Source organism: Gossypium arboreum, chromosome 10 (assembly GCF_025698485.1).
Source record: "Gossypium arboreum isolate Shixiya-1 chromosome 10, ASM2569848v2, whole genome shotgun sequence".
Lineage (NCBI taxonomy): Eukaryota > Viridiplantae > Streptophyta > Magnoliopsida > Malvales > Malvaceae > Gossypium > Gossypium arboreum.
Window position 1 is genome coordinate 32,284,659 of NC_069079.1, and position 10,427 is coordinate 32,295,085.

General features: G+C 39.1%; 1 non-coding gene across 1 annotated transcript; it reads right to left on the reverse strand.

Moving 5' to 3' along the window:
• Positions 1-4,814: 4,814 nt before the first annotated feature.
• On the reverse strand, positions 4,815-4,920 carry LOC128282771 (small nucleolar RNA R71). The gene has a single exon (XR_008273125.1). It is a non-coding gene; the product is annotated as a small nucleolar RNA R71 (small nucleolar RNA).
• Positions 4,921-10,427: the final 5,507 nt, after the last annotated feature.

A 10,427-nucleotide genomic window follows, 5' to 3' on the forward strand; every position in this document is an offset into this window, starting at 1 on the left:
GCATGTCAGTCACTGAGTACGAAAGAGAGTTTGTTCGGCTCAATAAATATGTTCGAGAGTGTGTATCCTCCGAGGCAAAAATGTGTAGAAGGTTCAAAGACGGACATAATGAGGACATTAGAGTGTTAGTGGGTATTCTTTAGCTGAAGAAATTTGTTGTGCTCATTGATCGGGCTTGTAAAGCTGAGGAGCTAACCAAGGAAAGGAAAAGAAGGAAAAGAGCCGAAGCTGAAACTAGAGATATAATGAAGAGGCCGATGAGCAAGTCACTTCCATCCAGTCTAAGAAATCTAGAGATATGTATTCTCATTCTCATGTGTCAACTGGGCATTCGTACAGAAACCGTAAGAAGTAAAATTCAGGTTTTAGATCTCAGACTACCTCTATGGCTAGTGTGGGTAACGATAGAGCTCCTAGACCTGAGTGCCAACAATGTGGTAGATGTCATTTTGGTAAGTGTAGGTAAGCGATGGATCTTGCTTCCAATGTAGTTCTCAAGACCACTATATCAATGACTGTCCTGAGATGGCCGAGAAAGCAAAATTTCAGAGTACAAGGCCAGGTAGTACGATTACAAAGGGGAGACCTTCAAAAAACGCCGGTAATGGGGCTAGTATATGACAGTGAGATTCGAAGCTAGAGCTCCGGCTAGGGCCTATGCTACATGAGCGCGTAAGGATGCATCTTCTCTCGACGTGATTATGGGTACTCTTTCTTTCTATGACACTTCTGTTTTTGCCTTGATTGACCTTGGCTCTACTGATTCATATGTGTGCATGAAATTGGTATCTAGCAAGAATATTCCTGTTGAGTCTACGAAATTTATGATTAAAGTGTCAAACCCGTTAGGCAAGCATGTTTTAGTTGATAAGGCTTGTAAGAAATGTCCTTTGATGATTAGAGATTATTGTTTTCCGGCTGACTTGATGTTATTGTCGTTCGATGAATTTGGTATTATATTGGGCATGGATTAGTTGACACTTCATGATGCTATAGTGAATTGTAGACAAAAAGTTATTAAATTGAAATGTGAAAATGGTGAAATTCTCCGGGTTGAATCAGATGAGTCAGATAAGTTGCTAATTGTAATTTCTTCGATGTCTGCTCAGAAATGTATTAGAAAGGGATGTGAAGCTTATTTGGCTTATGTGTTAAATAAAAGAGTCTGAATCAAAGATTAAATTAGTGCATTTTGTTTGTGAGTATCCAGATGTGTTCCCGGAAGAGTTACTTGGAATACCTCTTGTTAAGGAAGTTGAGTTTGGCACTGAGTTAGTCCTTGGTACAACAACTATCTCGATTGCTCTATATAGAATGATCCCAACTGAATTGAAAGAACTGAAGTCATAGTTGCAAGAATTGACCGATAAGGGTTTCCTGAGACCGAGTTTTTCACCGTGGGGTCCCCGGTATTATTCGTGAAAAATAAAGATGAATCTATAAGGTTATGTATAGATTGCCGACAGCTAAATAAAGTAACAATTAAGAACAAGTATCCTTTGCCAAGGATTAACGACTTGTTTGACCAGTTGAAAGGAGCAACATGGTTTTCAAAGATAGACTTAAGGTCCAGTTACTACCAGTTGAGAGTGAAAGACTCGGATGTGTCGAAAACTGCTTTTCGGACTTGGTATGGTCATTATGAATTTCTTATGATGCCTTTTGGTTTAACAAATGCTCCTGCGACATTTATGGATTTGATGAACTGTATTTTTCGATCTTATGTGGATAAATTTGTTGTCATTTTTATTAAGGACATATTGATTTATTCTCGCGATGGATCCGAGCATGCCGAGCACTTGAGGACTGTTTTGCAAACCTTGAGAGACAAACAGTTGTATGCTAAGTTTAGTAAAAGCAAGTTTTGGCTTCGAGAAGTTGGATTCTTGGGCCATATTGTTTTGGGTGATGGTATTAGAGTAGACCCGAGTAAGATCTCGACTATTATTGAATTGAAGCCACTGAGGAATGTAACTGAGGTTAGAAACTTTTTAGGCTTGGCCTGTTATTACAGACGGTTAAAGGATTCTCCATGATTGCTACTCCAATGACGAAGTTATTACAGAAAGATGTCAAGTTCGAATGGATAGAAAAGTGTCAACAGAGTTTTGAGAAATTAAAGGCGTTGTTGACTGAGGCTCCAGTGTTGGTGCAACCCGAGTCAGGTAAAGAATTTTTGATTTATAGTGATGCTTCCTTGAATGGTTTGGGATGTGTACTTATGCAAGAGGGTAAGGTTGTAGCTTACGCTTCGAGACAGTTGAAGCCTCATGAATGAACTATCCGATACATGAATTAGAGTTGGTCGCCATAGTGTTTGCTTTGAAGATTTGGTGACATTATTTATTTGGTGAGAAATACCATGTTTATACCGATCATAAAAGTCTTAAGTATTTGATGACACAAAATGATTTGAACTTGAGGCAACGAAGATGGTTGGAACTGCTAAAAGATTATGAGCTTGTGATCAATTACCATCCGGGTAAGGCGAATGTGCTCACCGACGCTTTGAGTACGAAGTTGTTGTTTTCCTTGAAGGCTATGAATACACAACTGTCCTGGTCTGATGATGGTTCGATTCTAGCCGAGTTGAGAGCTAGACCAACTTATCATCAACAGATTTGTGATGCTCCGAAAGTTGATAAAGAGTTACAAGCTAGGAGAATTCAGTGTGAATCTAGCAGTTAACCTGATTTTCTGAGTGACTCTGATAAACCGTAATTTATACATATTTTTACCCCATGCTTAACGCATTTTATGGATGATTTTTCCTTAGAATTGGTGAATTTGATGCTCTTAATGCCTTAATTTCATGTTTTATACTTAAGTGAGCATAGGAGAGCAAAAGTAACAAGAAACGAGCCAAAAACGGAGAAAATGAGCGAATGTACGAAATCAATACGGCCTGGACTTCCTCACACGGGCAGACCACATGGCCGTGTCAATTTGGCAGAATTGAAGCATGACTTACACGGGTATAACACATGCCCGTGCCATTCTAATAGGTTCGAGCACAGCCTAAAGTAGTCGCACACGGGTGTGTCACACGGGCGTGTCCCTGCTGAGCCCAAGTTGAGTCCAATGCAGAAAAGGCTAATTTCGAGGGTTCTTAGGCATTCCAAAGCCTATAAATACACCCTAAAGTTAGAGGAAAAAGAGACGAAGAGAAAAGGAGGTAGGGAACTGCTCAAGGGAAGTCGATTAATCCATCTCAGAAGCCAGATTCACTATCAAGACTGAAGATCTCCCCTCAATTTCCCTTCAGGAGTTTTGGGTTTTGTTTATAATTTGTATTCATTAATCTTCTGAGATGTTTTCCTTTTTAGTTATGAACTAAACCCCCTAAATACCTAAGGGGAATGAAACTTATGATGAATCTTGTTATTATTTTTTGAAATGTATGATAAATATTTAACTTATTCTTAATTATGTGTTCTTAATTCTTGTTTTGATATCCTAGGATACTGATTCAAGATAAGCTTTTATTCAGAGGAGGAATAGACCATGTCTAAGAGTACATTTGTCATAATTGAGTAGAGTTGATGGCGCGCCTAGAGATAGGGTGACAAGATTTTGCCGGATTAGGGTGAAACCTAATAAGGGGATCCATAGTTAATGCAACCCTAGGGTGTTAATTAGAGAAAAATATCAATTATTCAATCTAGGGATTAGATGTTATTAGTCTTGAATAGGGATAATAACATAACTTAGGGATCTCTACGGAACAAGTTAAATGAATAAATCATCTGATTCAAGTGAAGTCTAGGTGGATTCTTCCTTAGGTATTTTCTTAATTTAATCATTTTTCCACAAGTAATTCCCCAATTCTATTTTTCGTGAATTCTTAGTTTAGATAATTAGTTAGTTAAAACAAAATCCCCTTATTCTTATGCTAGATAATAAAAAGGCAGTCATTACTAGTACTTTTAGTTCCTTTGAGTTTGAAAATCCGGTCTTGCTAAAACTATACTACTGTTCGATAGGTACACTTGCCTAAATCGTGATAATAGTTAGTTTCAATAACGATTAATTATAAATATATAAAACTTACCTGTCACGAAAATCGCGATTAAGTTTTTGGCGCCGTTGCCGGGGAACTAAGCTATTAGGAATGCTCAATTTTTATTACTTTAGCTATTTATTTTTCTTGCAAGTTAATTTTATTTTATTATTATTATTATTATTTATTAATTTACTTTTTCTTTCTCTTGGCAGGTTTTTTTTATAGTTTATTACTAGAAGAAACTCGTCAGGACCACTATTTTTTGACGAAGAAATCGATCGCACAGTTCGCAGAAACCAAAGAGAAATAAGGCGAAGCTTAAGATACACAGAGAACGAGTAAGGGGATGATATTTAAACCCTAACTGAGGAGATGGCTGAAAACCAAGACAATCAGCTACCTCCTGCGATACCCGTTGAACTAGCAAATCAAAATCCTGCTCCTCGTGCTATGTATGATTATGCTAAACCTACTTTAACAGGAACTGAGTCAAGTATAGTTAGGCCTACTATTGCTGCAAATAATTTTGAACTAAAACCTAACACTTTTCAAATGATACAGCAATTTGTTCAGTTTGATGGTTTGCAGGATGAGGATCCAAACACTCACTTGGCAAATTTCCTGGAATTCTGCGATACATTTAAAATTAATGGTGTTTCTGACGATGCCATTCGTCTTCAGTTATTCCCTTTTTTATTGAGGAAGAAAGCTAAATAGTGGTTGAACTCGTTACCACGAGGTTCAATTACTACTTGGGAATAAATGATCGAAAAATTTCTATTAAAATATTTCCCGCCAGCTAAAATAGCCAAATTACGTAATGATATCTCTTCGTTTGTGCAGATGGAGTTAGAAACTCTTTACGATGCATGGGAGAGATACAAGGACCTACTGCGAAGGTGTCCTCACCATGGACTACCTCTATGGTTGCAAGTTCAAACATTCTACAATGGTGTGAACCCCTCGACAAGGCAAATGATTGATGCAGCAGCCGGGGGAACCATTAACAACAAAACACATGAAGAGGCTTACGAATTTATTGAAGAAATGTCACTGAATAACTATCAGTGGCAAGTTATAAGGACTAAGCCAACTAAAACAGCAGGCGTTTATAACGTTGATTCGGTTACTATGCTGTCAAACCAGGTAGAACTTCTAAATAAAAAGATTGATGGTTTACTTGGTTCTACTCAGGTACATCCAGTAATGAAGTGTGAGACTAATGGAGGATGAGATACACAGAGTATCAACCCTTCAAACCTAGCATCGATGAGGAACAAGTCCAATATATGGGTAACAATAACCTTAGATCCCAAAATAACCCATATAGTAACACTTATAATGTAGGTTGGAGGAACCATCCCAATTTCTCGTGGGGTGGTCAAGGAAACAAATACCACAACATCCTCCGGGTTTTCAACAACCGCCCTATCAATAGGAAAAGAAACTGAACCTTGAAGAGATGCTGTCTAAATTTATCTCGGTGTCAGAAACTCGTTTCCAGAACATCGAGATAGCACTTAAAAATCAACAAGCATCGATCCAAGGGCTCTAAACTCAGATAGGCCAGCTTTCCAAACTAATCTCCGAACGACCACAAGGTAGCTTGCCAAGTAATACTGAACCCAACCCAAGGGAACAACTCAACGCGATTAATGTTCAAGATAAAGAAGGATTCGTTGAGTCTGAGCCAGAACCGAGGCAAGAAACTATGGTGAGCAGAGATCAAGGTGAGGTATGTCATAATAAAAACAAATTAGTGAATCGAAAAATAAACCTTGTGTTCCATACCTCAACGCGACAAGGAAAGACCGCTCAGATGAACAATTTGGTAAATTCCTTAAACTCTTAAAAAAAATTACATATTAACTTACCATTTATTGAAGCTCTATCGTAGATGCCAAACGCAATAAAATTCTTAAAGGAGCTTTTAGTAAATAAATGGAAGTTGGACGAGGCATCACATGTGGAGTTAAGCGCAATTCTACAGAATAAACTACCCAACATACTAAAAGATCCAGGGAGTTTTATGATTCCTTGCTTAATTGGTAGTTTAGATGTTAATAATGCATTAGCTGATTTAGGGGCTAGTAACATCATGCCCTACAAAATGTTCAAACAATTAGGTCTTGGGAAGCCCAAACAGAGTAGGATAAGCATTCAATTAGCAGATAAAACTATAAGATTTCCTAAGGGTATTATTGAAGATGTGCTAGTTAAAATCGATAAATTTATATTTCCCGTTGACTTCATTGTTCTAGACATAAAGGAGGATAGCAACACTCCTTTGATTTTAGGACAAGCCTTTTTAGCAACTTCTAAAACGATTATTGATGTTGGCACAGGTGAGCTCACACTCCGTGTGGGAGACGAAACAATCACCCTTCAAGCTCGCAATTCTGGCAACACATCGGAAGTTGAAGGTGATCGTCTAAACCATTCTACTAAAATTGACAATATGGTGCAACCTACTTTGCAGGAAATGAGTTTGAAGGAAGTACAAGAGCCATTCTCAAGCAGTAGCAGAGGACCTATTCATGAAGATCAAAGACTACAAATCGAGGAGCTAGATGAATGGCAGACGCATAAATTGAGAACACATGATAAACCAAAACTACGCCAGAACGAGCTCAATACCTTCCCAAATGAACTTAAGGTTGGAGATACAGTATTATTAGATGCTGCAGATCTTCACATTCTCGCTACCAAATCAAATGAAGAAATCCCTCTTACGGTACTTAGTATTTTCCCATTTGGTACAGTCCAGGTAAGTCATCCCAAGTCGGCACTTTTAAGGTAAACAACACCCGTCTAAAACTTTATTTTTATGAGAATGATAGCAGGAATGAGGAGTATAAACTCCTCGAACCACCATGACCATTCAATGGAGAGGTAAGTCGAGCTTAGACTATAAATAAGCGCTTCTCGGGAGGCAACCCGAGCACTAACAATATTAATTTCTTTAAATTTTAGTATTTAGCACCTAACTTACTAACGGAGATCTTGAATACAGGTTTATCACACAGACATGGCCAAGCACATGGGCGTGCTTATGACCGTGTGGAAATAGGGAAAAGATTTCCCCAACACGGGCTATGACAAATCACCACGGCCGTGTGACATGGCTGTGGCGAACCTGCCCAAACAGCACGGGCGTGCGACACGCCCGTGCCTTGAACCTGTGGCCGAACCTGTTAAATTACCACGGGCGTGCGCTGACATACACGGGTGTAAGAGAAGTGAACGAAGCCAGACACGGCCGTGCGATACGGCCATGCGCACAAACACGCCCAAGGAACATGGGCGTGGGGAAATTATCAGACACGCCCAAATTCAAAATTCGCGAGTCACACGGGAAAAAAATTGGGGAACACGAGCATGTTCCCTGGTTGTGTGCCCCAAAATCTATAAATAGGCTGCACTATTCATTGTCTTCTTCACCCAAAAACCCTAACCCTAGCTGCTGCACATCCACACGCCCTCCCTGCCACGCCCGTGCGCCACTTTCCACTCCATTTTTGACGCCCAATCTCTCTCCCTTAGCGTTTGTTTACTCTTTTCACTTCTATTTTACTTATTTTTAAATGTTTATTATCAAACTAATCTCTATTTTTCTCATACTATTTCCATTTTTCTCATTATTATCATTTAATTTGCATTATTAGATTATTTATCATATATTTCATGTTGAATCGCGTTATTAAGAAAGCCTCATTGTCTTGTCATACCCATGCCATTACTAAGCTCATTCTCATGCTATTACCATGCAAATGTCACGAAATTAGGCTATCAAATTGATTATTTTGGTTGAGTTTGGTTAGTATTAGTAGTTTTGGCTAAAATTGTTATTTTAAATTCATGGTTTTTTTCCTTTTCAAATTTGTTTACCTACTATCATTATTCTTTATATTGTAGGTATATAATGTCGTCTTTACATGGTAAAAAGGCCGCCGTCCCTGCTTTAAAGAAAAAGAAGGGAGCGTCATCTTTCTCGGGTCCTATAGCGAAAATTCGCCACCCTTTCTTGCAATTCCCCATCGGGCCCCAAGAAGAACTTTTCCAAATACTCGGGGTCTGACCTTTAATTGTGGGACACTGCATCGACTGGGCTGCAGTAGGACAAGTTCAGCTGGCTGATGTGATTCGGGCCCTCCTAACCATCGACCTTTGGGAACTTTTGTTTCGGATCATCGAGCCAAAATATCTTGAGCTCACGATGGAACTATGGTCAACGTTTCATCTTCAAACCGTAATGACGAACTACGATGATCTCGGCACGGTGTAATTTCGCCTAGGTGGACTAGTCTGCCAGCTCAGCGTCCCAGAATTCGGTACTGCACTGGGCTTATATACGGAGGAATTCAAGGAGGAGAATGACTTACATGCTCTCAACCGCCACGTCCATTGTTCTCCTTCACGGTGCTGGGACGCACTAGTACCAGGTTCGGCCACCTACAATCCTAACCGCTCCAAGGCATCGGCTCTCTCTCCATCTCTGAGGTACCTATACACCATTTTGGCTCATAAGATTAAAGGAAGGCGAGAGAGCACTAGCGTTGTCAACACTCACGACGCCTACTTTCTATGGTGTATGTCACACGGGCACGTTATCGATCTTGATTATTTCATTGCCCTCGCCATTCAGCACCAGACGGAGCGGTATAGGAAGGGGGTCATCTCCATTGGCCCCTATGTTACTCTGTTGGCTCGAGACTTCGGGCTTCTCCGCATCGTGGCCCAAGAATCATCCTTAACCTTCATTGGCCAGATGTCTCCACAAGGTATCTTGAGCATGCTAAGCATGAGGATAATTGAAAAGTGCCGAGGAACCTACCCTCCTCAATATCGTCTCACACAATCTACCGAGAAGGAGGCCCCCGAGGACATTACTGATGATGTCCCCCCACAGCACGAGGACCCATCGTCTCAGCCACCACCACCCTCTCGTCTAGTTCATGCGGTGGCTTCATATGCTGACATTTCTGAGCGTCTCACTCGATTCTAGCAGCAGTGTTTTCAACGATTTGACGACATTGATGCTACTCTACAGCAGATCTATCAGCACATCCATATCTCATCGCCACCCCCACCTTGCGTACCATCTAGTAATGAAGATGTTTAAAAACTTTTATTTATTATTTTATGTTTTTACTTTCATTTTATTTTAAGACTACTTTTTATTTTTTTTCATTTTATTTTTATTAAGATTTATAATTTTTATTTAAAAATTTTGAATTCCGGCTATTTCCTACCGAATAATCATTCTTCCTTATATATTTTCTAAAAGAGTTCTTGATGCTATCATAGTTATAAAAAGCTCTAAAGCTCATCATCACATAGGAACTCAAAAATCCACTGGGGAAGGTTCTCCATGACTGCCATGTCCTACTTTACCACGACCGTAGCCACCACTAGATATAATATTCTTTTGACGAAGGACTTATGGGCTAATGAACCTCTACCACCGCCGGAGTATCCTCCTCCACCCTCACGCCGATTATTCTCCAAAACTCCAGTTCAAGGAAATTCATTCATCACTTAGGAAGTTTCACTTCTCTCCCTATCTTATTTTTATTTCTATATATCTATCTTTGTACATTGAGGGCAATGTACATCTTAAGTGTGGGGTGGTATGTAATATCCTGATTTTTGGGTTTTGTCGTGATTCTCGACATTTTGGAAAAGTTTTTTAAAATTAGGTATTTGGTTGTGAAATTCATAATTGAAGGGTGTAAATGGGCTTATGGAAGGCCCATGTATTGTCCAAAACTCGGTAGAATTTTTGAATTTGGACTTAAGAAGTTAGGGGATTTGGATAGGTGGTCTTATTAAACGACGGTTTTTAAAACACTAAAACAAAGCGTGGATTTTTAACTTCAATATGGCACGTCAGATTCGGCCATAACGTCTGGGTCGGGTTTGGGGTGTTATATTTAGTGGTATCAAAGCCCGATTGCAACAATTCGGCTGTGGATCGGGTTCGAAAAACTTTTCGAAAAAAATTTCAAACTTAGACGAAGAAGGGTATTTTTGGAATTGGTTTTGAAAAGTTCTTTTCAAAGATATTTTACAAGGTATACATGATAAAATGGTTTAAGTTTTTCTGATTTTTTTTTAAACGGGTCTAAAATCGAGAATTTCAAAACAAATGCATTTTTTTCAAATTTTAAGAAATTCTATTTTCTGTGAATAAATAAATGGTTTGTGGTTTTAAATGGTTTGGAGAAAGAAGTGGCACACTGAATCCTCGGCACCAAGTCTGTAAGTATACTCTCTTTTACGTTATGTGATATGATATGATGTTATGAATAGAACTGAGACCCTACTATGATACCTTAGATAGGGTAGAGCTATAAAACGGTAGGAGTGAGAACTGTAGCTAGGTTACGATGTTGCAAAAATAATCTTTGAACTGCTATACTTC